Source organism: Stegodyphus dumicola, chromosome 8 (assembly GCF_044657685.1).
Source record: "Stegodyphus dumicola isolate Sdum_Otavi_A_Nest chromosome 8, ASM4465768v1".
Lineage (NCBI taxonomy): Eukaryota > Metazoa > Arthropoda > Arachnida > Araneae > Eresidae > Stegodyphus > Stegodyphus dumicola.
Genome location: NC_140775.1, coordinates 48,449,892 through 48,472,386, shown reverse-complemented (window position 1 = coordinate 48,472,386; position 22,495 = coordinate 48,449,892). Strand labels below are relative to the sequence as shown.

The following is a 22,495-nucleotide window of genomic DNA, read 5'->3' as shown; positions in this document are numbered from 1 at the left end:
TGAAATACCGGTTCAGTGTGCTGACCACTACACCACGAAGGCACGCTAGGAAGGCGGGAGAAATACCTTATATGCTCCCCCTTCTAAAGGGCGACTGGGCTTTCTAGTGGACCCAATCCCCAAATTCTGGGTGAGAATCATCATCCAACACCCTTTTTTAGTTCGGGCGCCACTGTAGAGACATTAGATTAATTGAAAAAGACGGAGAGATGAAAAATTAGCAACGCCTTCACCGGGAATCGAACCACGGACCTCTGAAATACCGGCTCAGTGTGCTGACCACTACACCATGAAGGCACGCTAGAAAGGCGGGAGAAATACCTTATACTCTTTTCCGTTGCATGTGCTACTGGGACGAACGCAGCCAGTTCAGTTTGAAAAAAGAATTACAGTTTATGTTTGTGCATGATAATTTAATATATAAATATTTTAATAAAAATGTGTACAAGTTAGCCATAGTTAAATACATCAGTGTGATGGTTGAGACTGACTTTTATTAACAATTTTGGATATAGTTGGCTGAAAGCTAGTTGTTGATATTCTTAAGGTAGATTGAATGTGTTGATCTGTCAGTTTATTTCTTCATTTTGTCTTATTTAGATTCATAAGATAAAATGTTTGTTCACATATATAAGTACTACCAAATATGGTAGCACATCTGCCTGCATTATATTTTAAGCGCAAAAATTCAGCAAGTAGAATTTTATAAAAATCAAGAATGTCTCAATTACGGAATCTAGATTTGCATCAGTCAGAAGTTTGTAAATCAATAAGTTTCATTTTAACATCTTCTGCAGCTTCTTCGACAACAACAGAAAATGGATCTCCAAACAGCTTAAATTTAACATTATGCAACTCAAAATCTGTAAATCGCTTTTCAAATGAAGTAAGCACCATCTTTATTTGATCTAAACAATCCAGTTGTTTATCGGGAAAATTTTCCTTGAGTTTCTTTAGGTAAGGAAAATTGACAAAATTTGGACAGCCAAGCTGCCTTGAGAACAGCTGGACTTTTAAGCTTGAAAGCAGATACTGGATTGGCCAGTTGACTTATGAATTGTTTTTTAGGTCATTCAGATGGGCTGTCACATCAACTAAAAATGCTAAGTCACACTTGAAAGATGGTTCCTTTAACATCCTAGTTTGCCTGCCTTTTTCTTCAAGAAATGGCATTAAGTCATCAATCAAATCAGCAAACCTTTTCAAAGCCTTTACACGGCTCAACCACCCTACTTCAGAATAATATATGAGATCATTATGTGGTGCATCTGTGCGTTCTAGGATTTCCTTAAATTGCCTGTGTTCCTTACATTGCATGTGAGTGAATAAAATTGATTGTATCCCTCAGTACCTTCATTAAGCTGCCAGGTGTTAATTCTTTCGCCCACACCTGTTCTTGGTGTATGATACAGAGATTCCCAAGCAAATCCTTGCCTCGATCATCCAAATGGTTTGTCAGTATGCCATTCTGAATTCCAGTCATAGTTGTAACTCCATCAGTAGTGATATAAACAAGTTTGTTAGTATCCAAATTATGTGCAGAAGACAAATTTAAAATGGAGGACAAAATATCAGCTCCAGTTATATGCCCCTTCATTGAACTCATTACAACAAGTTCGTCAATTACTTCAAAATTTTCAGATATTCCTTTAACAAACAAAGGAGTTGAGATGTTTACTGGCTCATCAGCTGCTACAGAAAAGTACTTAAATTTGGCGGCAGCAATCTGTAATTGTTCATTAACATCATCAGATAAATTTTCAATTCTTCTTTGAACTGTCATTCTTCTGAGATTCGTATTTTTAAATTTCTTTGTAGCTTCAGAGCATACTGTCGCGTTCTACGGTTTCGTGGATTTGGAGTGATTGATGACAACACTTGATGAAGAAAGAAAACAGAATTTATTCGCCAGTATTACACAGTAGACTTACAAAGACACGTTCACAATCGTTGAAAAACTACTATAAACACGCTGAAGTAATCCGCAATACAGCCTTCAGAATACAGCGGTGGAGGAATCATGGGAAAGCACTAAACTACAGCTCCCGGCTCGGATCGGTCGCTCTCAGACTAATCTCTGAACTCTGCTACTTAACTCATCATACTCTACTACTATTGAAGATATTCTTCTACTCAGCGTACAGGAAGGTATATATAATTTTTGATCTACCTTCGAGAACCTTCTCGGGAAAACCGGTCAAAATTCGTTCTCGAATGTTCTCGCTCCATGTATGGCATATCGCCAATGTTGTCGCCAAATGGACGATTTCGCGCCAAATCTGGCAACCCTGCCTTTTTTGCCACATTCTGAGAACTCTAACCTCACTTTGCGGGGAAGCTATCTCATCGCAGCTGGGCATTTCGTAAACAATACTTTCTCGGACGCCAATAATATACACTCCTTTGAAAAATCGCCTTTAGTAAATGGGGAGCCACTTTTAGCAATTAAGGCTGCGATTCCCAAACTAACTTCACAGCTATCTAATTGTGAAGATGCCTTTTTAAATACACTGGTGAAATAAATGAAGAGAATTTGCATATTTTATCGAATTGCATGAAAAGAACTGAACTGAAGGAAAAACCACTGCTTCTAGATAGAAAGGCAAATCTTGTACGGCAAATACGTCAGAGTATACGTGTGTGTAGGCGGAGTCAGCAGAAAAACAAGCTTTATAAGCTCGTGGAGGGTAAGACGAATTGCGTTCATTAACACACCTAGGCGAATTTCTTGGTGTTATCTTGTAGGAATCTGCTAAATTCACATCGAAACAGTAACCACCAACGTTTAGATGATGGAATGAGGTGGCGAATTGTGGGGAGGCTAGAGGTAGGCCAATTGCAAGTCCAGATATGCAGAGAGTTCAATTTAACGCCCAGCGTCGTGTGTAACCTATGACAACAGTTCCAGGATACTGGATCCATCGAGAGAAAGCCTGGGCAAGGTCATCCAAGAGCCACGACGGCCAGAGAAGATGGCTTTCTGTCCATTTCAGCGAGGCGTATCAAAAGGGCTTCAGCTTTTCAGCTCTCTCGGAACCTGTATGCAGCCACAGGCAAGGGCGTAGCTAGAGGGGGGCAAGGGGGCATCTGTCCCCGGGCGCAGAATCCAAGGGGCGCCAAACTGATGTTACGACATTTTAGAATTAAATGTTTTCCATCCTTGGCAAACACTAGCTACGACTCTGGCCACAGGAACCCGTGTAACAAGGGTGACTGTTTCCAAAAGACTGAATGAGGGAGTGTTGTTTGCCAGAAGACCGGCTGTTTGTGTCCCGCCCACGTCTACGGACAGGAGAGTCCGATTAGCATGGTGCAGGCAGCACAGTGAGCAATGAGTGACCGTTCTGTTCACCGACGATTTCCGTTTTAGCCCAAACAGCGATTCTCGCCATACTTTCTTTCATATCGAGAGAGCCAAGGATCCGCTACCTCCCCTCCAATGTCCGCGAAATCAACAGTTATGGCGGTAGCGGTGTAATGGTCTGGGCAGGCATCATGTTGGATTGCCGCACACCTCCCCACGTCTTTGATAGAGTCTCCGTGACTGGTGTGAGGTATAGGGATGAGGTCTCGGAGCCTTATGTTCGCCTTTTCCGGGTTTGCAATGGACTCCGAGTTCATCTTACAGGACAATAACTCGAGGCCACATAGAGGTCTTTTGGTTGACGAATTTCTCGAGAGTGAGGAATTTCTTCAGATGGATTGGCCAGCCAGGTCTCCAGAACTCTATAGAACAGGGTTGGCCAAACTTCATGTCAGTAAGAGCCGCACGTTTGAATTCAGGAATGTTCGAGAGCCGCATCTAGGTTTTCTAAAAGCTACAAATTCATATTCACATCATTATAGAAGTAGTGGAGGAGGTTTTTAAATAGAAAGAAATCCCTGATAACTTTGTAGAAAGAGTCTAAACTAATTACTTACTTCTTTTTTGACACTGAATAGTTTTAGTTTACCATATTTCATACATATATTTTATATGCACGAGCCGCACAAATTGAGTGCTAGAGCCGTATCAGCCTCGCGAGCCGCACTTTAGCCACCCCTGCTATAGAGTAGGTCTGGGACGCTCTAGGGAGGGCAATTACAGTCGCAAATCCCCTCCGAGAACCATCCAGGAACTGGAAACAGCGTTGCTGAATGAGTGGGACCAATTGCCACAGGCACTGATAAACTGCCTTATTTCCAGTATGACATCACACTGCGAGGCCTGTATGGATGTAAGAGGGGACCATACCCCCTATTAATCCATTTCTTTTGTATCTTCTGCAACCGCTGTTTCAGACCTTCAGACTCCCATGAGTGTTACACACGAACATGTGTGTCTATTATAACTGTTGAATGTTTATTTTGTTTGTATTATATCAACCTATGTTCACACCAAATTTTATTAAAATCTGTCCAGTAGTTCTGGAGATCGTTGATCAAATATGAAAATTCTCTTAATTTCTTTGCAAAGTGTACATTCTTTTGTGCAACGAGAGAACGGCGAAGCGATTCGATTTTACGATTTCGATCCTGTTCCTCAAGTTTTGAAAATATTGTTTCGTGTCACAGCGTAGCTTCATATGATACTCCTTGCTCACACTAACCGTAAATATATATATCAAGTTATGAGGGTCAATGTTCCTTCTTACCTTCTTCGGGAACATACAAGGACCTGACTCGGAACAGAGAGCTTACTAAAGCTATGGGAAGTATATACTATACTAAAACTGTGGGAAGTAGACAGGATACACAAGAAGGGTATACAAAACCCTTTATTTTTCTCTATTTACAATAACTTCCGTACTTCGGAATACACCGACCCGCTATTTGGGGTCAAAACGTAAAAGTATAAAATAAAACTAAACTCTAATTTAACTTTAGAATAATAAACGTGGAAGATTGGCCTTATAATAACAGGAAGCGTATGTAGTACAGAGAACTGTGAACACTACAATACGTTTAAATATTATCAAGAGGATTAAAACCTCTGGCCTGGAAGGCAAACAGCAACTGCGTAACTTCTAAGGTAAGCGTCCTGCTTCGACTCACTGCTTCCTCTCTCTCGCTTGGCAAAAAGCCACAACTTAAATACTTGGCGTTCGCCAGACAAACTTTGCATAAAAACCTTAACGCTTATAATTCTGGCCCGAAGTAGAAAATAAGAAGTGATAGTAAAGATTTAAAATAAAATAAACGTTAGTAAATCTTAAGATCCTTACATACTTCCCGCCAGAGTTAATTAGTTTGAAACTGAGGTCTAAAACGACCTTGTTAAAAACTTTTAGCTCTAGAATCTAACGCGAGGCCAATCTTTTACAAATATTTTTCGCTAGAAACTAGAAATTAAAATGAAAGAAATTTGTTTTTACAATAGCAGCTCCCAGGATACACAATTTTTTTTCATCTGTACTGCATCTAAACAGGAGCTTTTATTCGAATTTGGTTCCTTCCAGAGATCTGGAAGGAAAACTAGTTTAATGAAATGTTACACAATGAAATGGCAAGTAACATGTATAATTATACTTCTCTTAACATTCGTATTTCATTCATGACTATTTTAATTATCTCTCCCCGTGCTCTCTGACATGTGTTGTAAAAGAACACCAAACACGAATGTGTTTCTGTCTACGTGTTCCACACTTCCTCCTACAATCAAAACACTAACGTGTTAAAATTCAACATGCCAAGACCTCGTAACACACCCTAATTCCAACTCTAAACCCTGAGGTACTATTCTGAAAGTGTCTAACTCTGAAGTGTAGCGTCAGAGAGCCTAACTACATCATTCAACCTTTAACACATATTCACCATGATTTAGTCTGTTTACAGTCACACGAATAAAAAAAATTTTAACATTACTTTCACTTTTACCATATCACGGTATTTCTTAACATTTAAAATAACAGTTCACATTGTATATAAGAACATATAACCATGCCGTTAATTTTACACATTTGAAAACATACATTAGTAGTACATTGTTAACTTCTAATCTTTTCAAAGCAAGTGCCAATTCTTTCTACATTGAAATAATACATTTCAAAAAGTCTTTCAGACTAAACTTCTTTCCTGCTAGAATGTTTTAAATAAAATTTATACAATAACTTTTTACAATATTTAAGTCTTTACACAACGCTATTATACATCAACTTTAGTTTTACGGGCGAGTAATTGAAAAACATAATACCAAAATCGGTAACAACTCATTTCTCGCCCTTTTGGCGATAAAGGTAGACCTCGCATGAGGTAAAACTTCTTGAAATCTGCCACTTGCAGTAAGAATGAAAGATTAACTTAAGTTTGCAAAGTAACATAAAATTTTACTTATCTTTGTGATACTCGGACATCCTTTTCTGGGCCCAGTCCTTAAAGGTATTGCAGACAGTTGTTTGATTTATCCTCCTTCTTGTACGGGCTCGCCCTTCAGTGCCTTCCTCAGGAAGCTTCCTTTTTTCACCAGTTCGGTCACCCTTGAATACCTTCTTTTTCTCCTCTGCTTGTGGTCTTGGCCGTTTGATGGCAGCTGGTCTTAGCGGAACCGGGAAACTTCTGTCGTGTTCCTGCTTGGACCTCGTTGCTGGCCGTTCAAATTTTCCTTGTAACTTTTCCTCCGCCGTTGATGGTCCTTCCGCAGTTCGGCGACATTTGCTGCGGAGAGTCCTGTCGGATGAGTAGATCTTCCGTTTTAGAGCCGGGTTATAGTTGCCGTCATTTCTCCTGGTTCTCTTCACATACGTCGTTCTTCTCCCTTCTTCATTCTGGGGGTGTTCGTGAACTCTCTTTTCTGGACGGTGGAACGGCTTCTTTTTCTTGCTACCTTCAATTTTTCCGCGGGGAAATTTTCTTTTCACTTGCTCCTGCCTCTTAATGGCTTGCCCTTGTACTTGTCGTTTTTCTACCTCTGGAGCTTGTGCCTGCGGTGTCTGCCGTGCCGGATCCTGCAAAAGATCTGAAAATTTTTGCATTTTATTACGATCAAAGTAGGGTTTGATTTGATCAATGTTTACGGAGCAGGTTTCCCCATTCCTGGCTTTTAACACTACTACAGCGTGAGTTATTTTTTCTATGACATATGGTCCTTCAAATCGTGGAAAAAATTTGGCAGTTTTATCTTCTGGTGCTGAAGAAAGTGAATGCTTAATTTTTAAAACTTCATCCCCTACTTTATAAGTTACTCCCCTTCGTTTCAAATCATAATAGAGCTTCAGTTTTCTTTGTGCTACTTCAGTATTCTTCTTTGCTTCCTGAATTAGTTTTTCTATATCACCCATTTTAAATTCTGGGGCTCTTTGTTGCACATAAAATAATTTATCTAACGGCGTTATAATCTTTCTGCCTAGAAATAACTCAGCAGGAGTTTTGCCCGTTGTATCATGTTTTGCGGTCCTAAGGGCGAAAGCAAATTCATTGACATAGTTATCCCAGCTTTTATGAAAATTTTTAACATAACTACGGATAATTTTCACTATATTTCTATTGACCCGTTCCGCTATATTTGATTGCGGCCGATACGGGACCATTTTTAAATGACGTATGCCCAGTTTTTGGCACATGTCTTCAAATATATTACTTACAAATTGAGGACCATTATCCGATATAACTTTTAGGGGCGCCCCGTATTTTAAAATATATTTATTTAAAATAGAATCAGTAACTAATTTCGCGGAGGCTCGTTTTAAGGGAACAATTTCGGTCCATTTACTAAAATGATCAACCATAACAAGGAGATAGCGACTTTTATTTAACTGACTTTTTGGGAAAGGGCCCAATAAATCGATGCCAATTACATTTGGAAATTCGGATTTAATACTATTTCGAAACCCGGCCGGGCGGAAATTAATATAATTAACTGCTTGACATGTTGGGCAGGACTGGACATACGCCCTTGTTAACTTTTACAGTTCAGGAAAGTAGACTGCCTCGCGTACGCGTTGGATAGTTTTTCGAATACCAGCATGAGAAGCTAAAGGGCTGTCATGGAGCTTCTGCAGGATATTTAATCTAAGACTAGCTGGGATAACAGGTCGAAATTTGTTGTTGGAATTCGTAGTTTTTGTATAGAATAATAGACCATCTATTAGTTCGTAATGGGCCGCCCTATTTCGTATCGCCACAATATCTTGGTGGCTAAAATTTTCAGGATCCTTTAAATACTCATAAATGCTTCCAAACTCAGGATCCTTACCCAGTTCGGTTATTACAGTTTCTCGGGAATTTATTGTACATGCTGTGAGCATTGCCACCTTTACGGTATTACCTTGTTCATCTATTTTAATTCTTGATAGGGCATCTGCTACGATATTTTCCTTTCCGGGGGTATGCTTGATTACCAGATTATATTCTTGCAGCTTGAGTGCCCATCTTATTAACCTTGGGGATAAATTTTTCTCTGAGTACAATCTAGTTACCGCCGCATGATCAGAGTACACTGTTATCGGCGCCTTTCCAAAATAGACTCGGAACTTTTGCACTGCTAACAGAACTGCAAGTGCCTCTCTCTCGGTCGCGGAATAGTTTCTTTGTGTTTGATTTAAAGTTCGGCTAAAAAATGCCACGGGCTGCTGATTTTGCGAAAGTACCGCTCCTACCGCATAATCCGAAGCATCCGCTGAAATTTCTAAATTCTCATCCTTTTCAGGAAATTTCAACACAGGGGCTTGCGTTAATGCTTGTTTTAATTTTTCGAAAGCACTATTGGCTTCGGCCGTCCACGAGAATCTTGCCTTTTTCCTTTTTAATCTTAACAATGGCTCAGCGATAGCTGCAAAATCTTTTATAAAGGACCTATAATATGAACAAAGTCCTAGAAAAGAAGAGAGCTTCTTTGCCGTGTTTGGAGTCGGATACTTTTGTACAGCGATTATTTTTGATTCATCTGTCTCGATCCCTTTTTGAGATATTTTGTAACCTAAATATTTTAATTCAGGGGCTGCAAATTTGCACTTTTCGACATTAACTTTTAGACCGGCCTCATTTAATAAAGAAAACACCTGTCTTAAATCCTGTACATGTTGGTCGAGATTATCACTAGTAATAATGATATCATCTAAATAGATAAATGTGGACTTTCCAAGAACAGGTCTTAACACAATGTCCATGCATCGCTGAAATATTGCCGGGGCCCCTGAAAGGCCAAACGGCATACGCAAAAATGTATAAGTGCCAGACTTGGTTATAAAAGCAGTCTTAGGGACGTCCTCAGGCCTAACCCCTATTTGAAAATAACCAGTCATTAAGTCTAAAGTCGTCATAAATTTGGTTGATTTTATGTTCCTTAGAATTTCTTCAATGATCGGTAACGGATATACCGGATATTTAGTTATGGAGTTTAATTTACGGTAATCAATAGCGAATCTCCACCTTTTTGGATGCTCCAAAGGATAGTCATTATTTTTCTTACATAAAACCACCGGGCTAGCATAACTACTTGAGATGGGCGTTATGATCTTTTTACGTAGCATATCGGTAATATGCCATTCTATAATTTTTTCCTTATTCTTATCATACCGGTATGGTTTTTGACGAACTGGCATTGCATCTCCGGTGTCAATACTATGGTTAGTAACCTGAGTAAATCCTGGAATATCACTAAATAACGAAGCAAATTCACTTACCACTTGTCGGATTTTTCCTTGCTCGTCATTAGGTAGGTGGTCAAGATTTACCATCGGCGGTTCAGCCTTTTCTGCACGAACTGGTTTCATTGTCAGCTTAAGGGACGCTTCATTAAAATCCAGTGTTGCTTGTGCTTCTGAAAGAAAATCTATTCCTAAAATTATATGTGCTTGCAGATTCTTTACTATAAAAAACATCACCTTTACTTGTTCGTCCTTGATACGGACATATAGCGGTACTTTACCTATACACTTACATAGTTCTCCTTGCGCCGCTAACACTGTCGTATTATCCGAATTATATATGCGGTATTTGCGAAAATACTTCCTAAAAAACTCTTCTGCCACACAGGAACACTGCGCGCCTGTATCCAAGAGTGCGGTGGCTGGGATATTATTTACCAACACTTCAATCTTCGGAAGAGTCAAATTTTTCACCATTACTGTATTTAACTTGAAGGAAGAGGGGTTTTCGTGGCCTTCGGATTTCCGCACCCTCTCGTCAGCAGAAATCCGTTTTAGTTTAAATTATTTTTAATTTCCGTGCTTTCCTTCTTTTTCCACTGGCCTTGAGACTTTTTTCCTGGGTTGCTATTGAACTGTCGACGTTCGCCGGCTGTTTTTGAATGCTCGGGTTTCCTTGCCCACTGATTCGCTTTGCTTCCGTAGCCGTGTGCTTGAGTTTGCTGTAGTCTTGGCGCACCAAATTGGTTTCGCTGTTGATATTGGCGTCTTCTTTCGACGTCCGCCGTTCTTCTACTTTCAAACTGGATTGCTAGCTCAAATAACGTTTCCAGTGTAGTCAGATTTCTTAATTCAATAAAGTCTTGCACTTGGGGCAGTAACCTCGGCAAAATCACTTGAATTATTTCAGGATCCGGACGGTTTCCATACAAGAGCTTGAAGACGTGAATTTTTCTTAAAATAAAGCTTGAGAGGTTTTCGATTCTTTGTTGATATATACTAAAAAGTTCCGTTTCTAATTTCGCACGATCCCTTACAACAGGGAAGGCTTTTAGTAGGGTAGTCTTGAAATTCTCGTAAGTATAGGTGGGACTTCCTGCTTGACCCAAGAGACTTCTGCCTATGCATTTGAACCAGTTAAGCGCTTGGCCCCTCAAAGCGCTGGTAGCTAAGGTAACTTTTTGAAACTCGTGCACGGGGTAGAGCATGAAGTGGTCATCCAATTTTTCCAAAAAACTGGTTACTGGTGAGTTTCCATTAAATGTTGCTTCTGATTTCAGCGAAGCGCGCATGGTTTGGACGATGTAACCAAATCCTTCCAGGGCGGCAGCTGGCATTTCTGGATTCTGAGCCGTTTCTGCAGGCAGCACAGGTTCTTCTTGAAACTCGGCCATGGTTATTCTTCTTCGTTGGGCGGCACTATCAGGGTCAATGTTCCTTCTTACCTTCTTCGGGAACATACAAGGACCTGACTCGGAACAGAGAGCTTACTAAAGCTATGTTCAAAACTGTGGGAAGTAAGACAGGATACACAAGAAGGGTATACAAAACCCTTTATTTTTCTCTATTTACAATAACTTCCGTACTTCGGAATACACCGACCCGCTACTTGGGGTCAAAACGTAAAAGTATAAAAATAAAACTAAACTCTAATTTAACTTCAGAATAATAAACGTGGAAGATTGGCCTTATAATAACAGGAAGCGTATGTAGTACAGAGAACTGTGAACACTACAATACGTTTAAATATTATCAAGAGGATTAAAACCTCTGGCCTGGAAGGCAAACAGCAACTGCGTAACTTCTATGGTAAGCGGCCTGCTTCGACTCACTGCTTCCTCTCTCTCGCTTGGCAAAAAGCCACAACTTAAATACTTGGCGTTCGCCAGACAAACTTTGCATAAAAACCTTAACGCTTATAATTCTGGCCGGAAGTAGAAAATAAGAAGTGATAGTAAAGATTTAATATAAAATAAACGTTAGTAAAACTTAAGATCCTTACAAAGTATGTAATTCTATTATCTTGCTCCACAAAAAAGTATTTCGAAGTCCAAGCCTCCGAAAATTTCCTATTATCGTCCACTAACTTTCTTTTCGCTTTCGATCCGTTCATCATAGCAAATAACTATCAACCTATATGTCGAATCACAACAAAATTTTGATGAGGCCTCGGCGGGCAACGTGTTGACCGCTCGCGGGCCACTGTAAATGATTCAGAATTATAAATGTTTACAAATATAATTTATATAAATTATGCCGTTAGTTTTAATTGATGAAAAATATTTCGAAGAGCATGTATTTTACGCCACAGTTAAAGAATTTTAATCAAATTTAGCGCTTAAAATGTCTTCTCTGCGCGTTACATACCTATATTAATTTTTGTTACAAGCATTTTAGCACTTAGTTTAGGAATCTCTCTCTCTTTCTCTCTCTTTTTTTTTTTTAACCTTCCTGAATTTTTTCTGAGCAACATTTTATTCTTCAATCATCGGCTTTTAATCTGCTATTAATTTTAAGAGCCATGTAGTACAGAGAACTGTGAACACTACAATACGTTTAAATATTATCAAGAGGATTAAAACCTCTGGCCTGGAAGGCAAACAGCAACTGCGTAACTTCTATGGTAAGCGGCCTGCTTCGACTCACTGCTTCCTCTCTCTCGCTTGGCAAAAAGCCACAACTTAAATACTTGGCGTTCGCCAGACAAACTTTGCATAAAAACCTTAACGCTTATAATTCTGGCCGGAAGTAGAAAATAAGAAGTGATAGTAAAGATTTAATATAAAATAAACGTTAGTAAAACTTAAGATCCTTACAAAGTATGTAATTCTATTATCTTGCTCCACAAAAAAGTATTTCGAAGTCCAAGCCTCCGAAAATTTCCTATTATCGTCCACTAACTTTCTTTTCGCTTTCGATCCGTTCATCATGGCAAATAACTATCAACCTATATGTCGAATCACAACAAAATTTTGATGAGGCCTCGGCGGGCAACGTGTTGACCGCTCGCGGGCCACTGTAAATGATTCAGAATTATAAATGTTTACAAATATAATTTATAGAAATTATGCCGTTAGTTTTAATTGATGAAAAATATTTCGAAGAGCATGTATTTTACGCCACAGTTAAAGAATTTTAATCAAATTTAGCGCTTAAAATGTCTTCTCTGCGCGTTACATACCTATATTAATTTTTGTTACAAGCATTTTAGCACTTAGTTTAGGAATCTCTCTCTCTTTCTCTCTTTTTTTTTTTTTAACCTTCCTGAATTTTTTCTGAGCAACATTTTATTCTTCAATCATCGGCTTTTAATCTGCTATTAATTTTAAGAGCCATGTAGTACAGAGAACTGTGAACACTACAATACGTTTAAATATTATCAAGAGGATTAAAACCTCTGGCCTGGAAGGCAAACAGCAACTGCGTAACTTCTATGGTAAGCGGCCTGCTTCGACTCACTGCTTCCTCTCTCTCGCTTGGCAAAAAGCCACAACTTAAATACTTGGCGTTCGCCAGACAAACTTTGCATAAAAACCTTAACGCTTATAATTCTGGCCGGAAGTAGAAAATAAGAAGTGATAGTAATGATTTAATATAAAATAAACGTTAGTAAAACTTAAGATCCTTACAAAGTACGTAATTCTATTATCCTGCTCCACAAAAAAGTATTTCGAAGTCCAAGCCTCCGAAAATTTCCTATTATCGTCCACTAACTTTCTTTTCGCTTTCGATCCGTTCATCATAGCAAATAACTATCAACCTATATGTCGAATCACAACAAAATTTTGATGAGGCCTCGGCGGGCAACGTGTTGACCGCTCGCGGGCCACTGTAAATGATTCAGAATTATAAATGTTTACAAATATAATTTATATAAATTATGCCGTTAGTTTTAATTGATGAAAAATATTTCGAAGAGCATGTATTTTACGCCACAGTTAAAGAATTTTAATCAAATTTAGCGCTTAAAATGTCTTCTCTGCGCGTTACATACCTATATTAATTTTTGTTACAAGCATTTTAGCACTTAGTTTAGGAATCTCTCTCTCTTTCTCTCTTTTTTTTTTTTTAACCTTCCTGAATTTTTTCTGAGCAACATTTTATTCTTCAATCATCGGCTTTTAATCTGCTATTAATTTTAAGAGCCATGTAGTACAGAGAACTGTGAACACTACAATACGTTTAAATATTATCAAGAGGATTAAAACCTCTGGCCTGGAAGGCAAACAGCAACTGCGTAACTTCTATGGTAAGCGGCCTGCTTCGACTCACTGCTTCCTCTCTCTCGCTTGGCAAAAAGCCACAACTTAAATACTTGGCGTTCGCCAGACAAACTTTGCATAAAAACCTTAACGCTTATAATTCTGGCCGGAAGTAGAAAATAAGAAGTGATAGTAAAGATTTAATATAAAATAAACGTTAGTAAAACTTAAGATCCTTACAAAGTATGTAATTCTATTATCTTGCTCCACAAAAAAGTATTTCGAAGTCCAAGCCTCCGAAAATTTCCTATTATCGTCCACTAACTTTCTTTTCGCTTTCGATCCGTTCATCATGGCAAATAACTATCAACCTATATGTCGAATCACAACAAAATTTTGATGAGGCCTCGGCGGGCAACGTGTTGACCGCTCGCGGGCCACTGTAAATGATTCAGAATTATAAATGTTTACAAATATAATTTATAGAAATTATGCCGTTAGTTTTAATTGATGAAAAATATTTCGAAGAGCATGTATTTTACGCCACAGTTAAAGAATTTTAATCAAATTTAGCGCTTAAAATGTCTTCTCTGCGCGTTACATACCTATATTAATTTTTGTTACAAGCATTTTAGCACTTAGTTTAGGAATCTCTCTCTCTTTCTCTCTCTTTTTTTTTTTTTTTAACCTTCCTGAATTTTTTCTGAGCAACAATTTATTCTTCAATCATCGGCTTTTAATCTGCTATTAATTTTAAGAGCCAAAACAAATTTTGGATCGGAAGTTTTATTATTCTTTATTTGATAAAGCTAAGCATGTTCCATTGCTGCGCATGTCTGAGTGCCTTTTTTTTTCATCCTCCCAAACCTTTTGTATTCCTGGAATTTTACTCATTTTTAGAATTGTTCTAAAATTTCTTTTTAATGTTTTTTAAACAGAAACTTGTGATTACTAATTTAATTATCATCCTTCTATCTTTGGCGTTTGTTCCTTTTCATTTTATAGCCATTTAAATTTTTTTTTTTAACAAATATCCATCTAAATGCTTATTGCATTATTAGCAATATTAAGTAGGAGTTTACTAAGTAATTAGTGTAAATTCTAGATATTGACGCAAATGAAATAAATATTATTTTTGTAGGAAAACCTCCTTTTCTCAGCTCAGCGGTTAAACAAAGCTTGATTATTATATTGATTTGGCCAAGATAAAAGTGCTATTGGCAAAGCAACGCATATGATCGAAATGGCTAACTTTCATTGGTAATCTGGAAATATTCCTACAGCACCAAACACGTACGAAAAATGGCACCATTATAATTACTTTATGAGTGGATGTTGTTACATAAGCAGAATGGGGTAAAAAGCGAGCATCAGGTTTAAACTCGGAAGGAAAAGGCTGCATCATCAATTTTATATATGATAAGTAAGTGTATGAGAGTAAGGGTGAAATGCAGAATCGCCCACTTATTTGGCGCGTATCGATGTGTACATGGACAAAGTGAAGGAAGTGCGTAATGTCAAGTTTGTGCAATTCTCTGATTTTTTTTTTTTTTTTAGTGTAAATTCGCCGACGTGCACATGGATACCGAGTTTGTGCAATTCTTTCACTTGTTATTTTCAAGTTGGCGATTTTGAAAAACACGCCAATCAGTGGGTGATTCTTCACTTTCCCCGAAAATAATTCTTATGCACACACAGGTGTTCAGGTGACATGCACGATTCCAAAAATTAGTGTCAGAAATGATTGAAGATGAAGCTAAGCCTGAATCTCCGAATTCTATTTGTAATGAGGAATTAATTGCAAAACTCATACAATAGTGCAAAAGAATCGTTATTTGAATCTGAGAATGATGATGGATGAATCTTGTATGGAAATGATTCGTCAAACTTTTAAGTCTTAGGTAAGGAAAAATTCTTATCTCACTTTGTATTCTCAATTTTCTCAGACGATCAAGAATATGATCTTATTCAGCATGCAAGAGATTTTTTTTTGTCCTTTTTAAAGAAATTAAAAATTTTTTAAACTCGATTTATGGTCTCATAACTGAGTTACAAAAATCCATACGGAAGGCATTATCATTCATTCCCTACGAGAAAAAAATTCATCTTCAAAAATCAAAAGTAGAGAAAATTATGGGTATTATTACGAAAGCAAAATAATTTTTCATCATGAAATTGATGTGTAAGTTTTATTTAAGTATTTTACAATGTCTACGGAAAAGGATTTTGGTGTTCCATTTGAGTTAAAATAAATTTGAAAATTAATAACTGTTCTATAATTTTTCTTTGATACCCAGTAGTTCTATTTAATTTTGTTACACATATACACGCACGCTTGCCGTCACGAATTACAAATGTCAAGTAAAAATTAAATTTTGGTTTTTGATCTTTTAATCTCAAACTTAATTAGGAAATTCTTTCTTTAAGTTACATACTGTTTTACTTCAAGTTACATACTGTAAACGTACACAAGTTTTACACATACCTTATTTTATTTCAACTGAAATTAAGCGCGCAATAATTAATTGTTGAATTAAGTTCTGCGTTCAAACTCTACACTATGTCTCTAAAGCAGTTTCGCAAATTTTATTAATTTCTTTATCATTATACATACGATTTTATTAATGTTACAACAAACATAACTTTATTAATTTCCTTATTATTACAAATTCTGATACGATGATTTGTGTTCCGAGACTAATAACGCAGGATATTCTATCAGAATTTGAATATCCGCAAAGAAATTGCTTTCTAAATCATACCACTGACTATGGTTATTGCAGAGTTAGAATAGTGGTAATGTCATAAATGTGATTGCAGAATGCTTCAGTAGGTACAATCAGAAAAAGATCTTTTTGCTGAGAATAAAATCGAAAATAGTGCAAGATTGCCTCCTCTTTCTCAGGAGAAATGAAAGCACGTATTCAATTTCCTTTCGATCAAGGGATCTTTCACGCTGAAATAAGCAATATAATGCTCGAAAGCTGTCTGTCGTAAGTAACACGGCCAGCTTGCTTCGTTATTCGAATGTTATTTTATTTATTTATTTTTTAATGCGGGGGTGGCGGTAAAAATTAACTTTGCGTACCTACATGTAGTTAGTGAATAGGAATAAGGTGACAAGGAACTTTTTCTTTGCTTTTATGCATTGAAAGAAGTGAGCTGAAAATCCAAAATCAATCATTTGGCTTTACATCCAACAATACGTCGTCGAAGCTGCTGCAGAATTCATTCATCTTGATGCAGTATACCTTAATCTGCGAAATGAGCAAGGTGTAAATGAAAAAAATTCATCCACATTTTACAACTTCTAGTTCAATTTATTGCGATGATTTTAAGTGTCTTTGATTTTAATTGTTGTTAGTAACACAAATTGCTCACGTCTTAATTCATCTAATAGCATTTGCTTCAAAAGATACAATATAATCTATTTATGCTGAGTTGTTCATTTTCTTCTTAAATCAGGATAAATTTAGGACATATTTGCCACAAAACATGTATCTCATCCCAAAGAAATATGAAACATAAGATTATTCAAAATTCCATGAAATATGTTAAGTATTATTGATACATGAATTACGCAACCGGTATCAAATTTCATTACACTGGAACATATTTAAATTCATTAAATAGTTTTTACATATTTTACAGATCTTCAATATATCTCTGTTTGCTGATAAAGACGACTCTCGACCTTATGTATGTTGAATGTTCGAAAGCACAGGGATTAAAAAAAAGTCTGTTGAAATTGTATTTTAATATATTTAATTATAACGTTATTTATTTTTCAATATACATAATTAAGTTAATGAAGTGTGTTTCAGCGCTTTTAGGGTTTTATATATATATATATATATATATATATATATATATATATAAACTTGTCAAGAGAATTTAATACTACTTTGTTTTTTTCTTTCTTTGATACAAAGTTCTATAATATGTTTTGTCTTTCTCAACCGCCCTACGTACCTGCGAAATACTTTCTCTGAAAGCGTCATTCATGTTTCTAACTGCTGCCCAGCGGTAAAGTCGCTGAACACTGGTAGTTCGGTCCGAGGTTCGAATCCCGCGAACGGGCTGGCTGCATGGGCGTTTTCGTGGTTTTCCCTATGTGTAACCAGTATACGAGCCAATTTCCCTTAGAAAGTCCTCCACGAAGGCATCCCTCCCCTTAGGCAGATAGCTCTCGAGGCTTTGCCATAATCACACACACACACACACACACACACATACATATTTTTAAATGGCAAAGTATTAACGATTTTATGAGCTACTTGCTCACTTTAATTGTACATTTTATTTCACTCTTGTTTCTCAATTAAGTGTACATTTAACAGAAGATTCAACTAACTCTTTTAACATCTTCATTTTTGATGTCCAAGCTTAGTTCAATCATTAGGCATAGTTATCATTAGATAAATATTACAAATAAAATAATATATCATTAGATAGAATATAAAAAATGTGCAGTGCCCTTACCGGGGTTCGAACTCCGTACTTCCCGAATACGCGTCGAGCCTACTTTCAGGTACATACGAAGGCATGCGGAAAGATTGAAGAAAATATTTTATAAAGTACTAGACATGTGGAACTTTTTTGTAATGGAAAGCCACGTATTCTGTATTAAGTGGTATTCTGCATTAAGTGGTATTTCTGTATTAAGTGTTCTGTATTATGGTGGCTAAGCTTTCAATGTATACAGAAAATATATATGTGATATAATTTCTGATGAAGACATGGATGCATAATCATGGATAAGGCTGTAGCAGGAATCATGGTCGTTTGAACACTTCTTTTATTGAAAGGAAAATATTTTTGATGCTACACATGGCTAAGCTGGCTAAGACACGCCCCGATTCTTTAAAAAAAAATTCTGCTTTTTGCATATTTTAAAGTGAGCAAAGAAAGAGACTACACCAAACTGACAAGACAGAGAAGCGGAGACGAAATGTGTATATTATACATTTCGTAGGTTAGTGTAATCAATCAACATTTGTACATCCCTCCTGCGCTCCGTTGCGCAACTGGGAGAATCGACCTACTGTGAACCCCCATATCAGGCAGGGGAAGGTCGTGACAGGTTGGCCACAAATCGAATTCGACTTAATGGGCTGGAGTTGTGGGGACACAATCCATAACTTAGCCTCAACCCAACTTTTACGAAGACCACTTAGGAGTTTTAATCTAATTCCTTATTGTTTGAGGAGCCGGGCCCCAAACCGGATCTTCCCCAGACTGAAATAACTCCAAACATCCTCCGCTTACTGGGCCGGGCCCGAGGGGTCACCACTCCCTGTTCTCGGCACTTCGGCGGAGGCGTGACCTGAAAACCTGATGGACTTGACCGGTCGTTAAATGTTCCCGCCAGTACTACACGGGCAGCGCGTAACATGAGGATATTACCTAGCAAACTCGGTGCCGTCCCACACCGTGGTGCCGTCCAACACCAAGCTACAGAACCATCTGGTATACGTCTTACGCCTTTCCCCCGAGGTCAGGATATACAGATGACCCAACCCCGGGCTCTGGAACCGCCAGGCTCGTGATTTTATACCCCCGTGGCCGAGACTGCCTAGGTACAGATCCTAGCCAGTAGCTTCGCAGAGTTCTCTACGTCGACCCCCGGGGGGAGTAGGTTAGTGTAAGAAGGAAACAATTTTAGTTTGCTTTTTATTCCTTTAGCTAATTGAAATTTCAGTTTCGCGGATTTTAATAATACTATTGGCTGAGGCAATTTGTAAGTACCTGCATCTTTAGCGTTATATAAGAATGATACGACAAGAATTAATTTCGAAATTACGCAGGTTAGTATATATTTTCTCCCTCCTTTCTGCATGCCTTCGTAGTGTAACGGTGGCATACTGGACGCGTATTCCAGAGGTCCAGGTTCGAGTCCCGGCGAAGGCATTGCTCATTTTTTATGTCTGCAGCATAATAATAATAATAATATTAATAAAAACTAAAGACTCTACAGTGGAGCTTAAACTAAAAAAAAAAATAAATAAATAAAGGTGGTGGATGATGGTTTTTCACCACGAGAATATGGCGATTGGGTCCCCTAAACTCCAGTCGCCCTTTAAAAAGGACAGTATATAAAGTATTCCCCCCCTTTCTACATGCTTTCAGGGTGTAACGGTAATACACTCGGCGCGTATTCGAGAGGTCCAGGTTCGTGTCCCGGCGAGAGCATTGCTCATTTTTCATGCCTCCAGCCATTAAAAAAAAAAAAAAAAAAAAAAAAAAAAAAAACTAATGCATCTACAGTGGCACCCGAACTAAACAAATGTAGTGGATAATGATTTTTCACCATCAGGATATGGCGATTAAGCCTCCTAAACCCGAGTCACCCTTTAAAAGGTGTAAATAAGGTGTTTTCTCCCTCCTTTCTGCATGCCTTCGTGATGTAACGGTAGCACATTCGGCGCGTATTCGAGAGGTCTAGGTTGGAGTCCCGGCTAGGGTATTGTTCATTTTTCACGTTTCCTGTTTCAAAATAACCTAGTAAGATTTATTTTAAGAATGTTATTATTTTTGAGATATAAAGTGGATTGTTCCCAGACAAAAGCCCACTGGACGAAAGCGCACGCGACAAAAGCCCACAGAAAAAAGCCCACTATGATAATTGCCCACGCGACGAATACCCACAGCGATGAAAGCGCACATTGATAAAAGCCCACACTGATAAAAGCCCACGTTGATAAAAGCCCACGTTGATAAAAGCCCACATAGATATAAGCCCACGCTGATAAAAGCCCACACTGATAAAAGCGCACATAATCAAAAGGGACTTATGGTGTTTTATTACAATACCATGTATTTATAATTTTAATTATAATAAATGGAGTATTCAGATCTAAATTTTAATGTCTCAAATATATGTCTGTTTGTATATTTTATCACTACTTTATTTATTTAATTTATTAGGTTGAAAGCAAACTTTTTACTCTCTGATTAAGTGATTAGCTATAACGTTTCGATGATAAATCTGAAATTGCATTTTATTATTTATTTACTTATTTAACTTTGGTATGTGTATGTGAAAATGAAAAATAGCATTGTGGAGTTTCTCACATGCTATTTTTAAGGTAATATTGCTGAGATTAAATATAATTATGTTTCATTATTAAAACTATTAACTTTTTAATTAAAAACACTTGAATTTTATTTTATTTCTTTTTAGTTTGTCCTTTAGTTGCTTTTAGTTCCTTTTTAGTTTAGGAATATTAAAACAGTTAAGTGCAATGGAAACTTGGCTAAGAGATATTTTATTCTTTACTTTAGACTGAGCTTATTATCAAAGTTTAAATATATTTCTCATTGAAAGCTTTTTTGAATGTAACAATCATAATTTGGCGATTTTCTAGAGATATTTCTTTTTAGATTTCTGAATAAATTAAAACTGTCAGCTGACACTCTGTCAGAAAATGAATTCCAAATGTAATTTCTTAATCTTTCAATTACAGCAATTTGGAATAGTGTTTTTTATTTTCAATTTATTTAATTTTTTGGGGGGGAGAGATGGAACAACTCTTAGAAGTCAACATATCTGCGAATTTAAGTACAATCACCTCAAAATATAGTATTAAATATGAAGCAATTTATTAGAAATTAATTACAAAGAACTAATTTGTAATTAGTGAAGATTATAAAGAACTATGCATATAATAAGATCTAATAAGATTTTATAACTACATAAATATACATTTATACAGTCATCAGATTCAAAGTTCATCGTTTTTAGATTCTAAATATACATATTATATAAATTCATCATTCATTAATAGTATAATGTATAGTAATAGAAAATTAGTATTGATATTTCAAATTGTAATATTTTAATAATTTGTCTTGCATTTGCTGTATATTTGTTCATGATGTATGGATGAAAAATACACAGGAAAGCAGCTAATCTTATATAACAGCTGATTGTGAAAGAAAAATTACAGTGCTCTTAATTACAGTTATAGTGCTTTTAAATCTCCCTGTTGTAAATAGCCGTTTTCTAGTTGACATTAGATTAAATTAATTCCATTATCCATTAGAAAATAATTATAGTGAATTATATCTATGGACGACATTTCTAAGAGGTCTCCGTATGAAAGAGACCTGTATTTTTTGTGAACATAAACAAACATTGCCAGTGAATATAACATTTCTAAGATCACCATATCTACAATCAAAATCCTTTAAAACCGTGAACGGTTGAGTTTATAGAGGTCTCACTATATTTTTAATAAAACATGTACATCTTCGTTACACACTTGCTACATTTTGAATTTCTGTCAAAGCAGAGGAACACCGGTTCTATTTCTTTAGAAGTATATGAAATTTAAAAAAATGGACACTATATGACAAAAATGGAATTAGATTCAAAAACACACCTCTTGAACATGTCTGACATTCATTATTCTGCTCGGAATAAATTTATCTAAAGAAAATGTTTAATAAAAATTAGAACTCAAAGGCTAAGTCAGGTCATAGTAGTAAGGGTCATTTTGTCTAATATATCTTTTCTTAATCATAAAGTTTTTTGATTTTTCGAACAGCGAATGAAACGGGAAAGACAGAATAAGTGCGAACGGCAGCGGACAAACGGCACTATTTCGAACTCGGCATGAAAAGAGAACGGACAAAATCACACTAAGCCAAGGGAAGGCATGCCTTCGTGGAGGACGTTTTAAAGGAAACTCGCTCGTATACATGTTACGCAAGGGGAAAACCACGAAC

At 37.0% G+C, this 22,495-nt stretch overlaps 1 protein-coding gene across 1 annotated transcript in view; it reads right to left on the bottom strand.

The window, feature by feature from the left end:
• The window catches only part of LOC118199477 (uncharacterized), a 204,371-nt gene that overhangs the window by 66,544 nt on the left and 115,332 nt on the right, over positions 1-22,495 (bottom strand). The window lies entirely within an intron of this gene.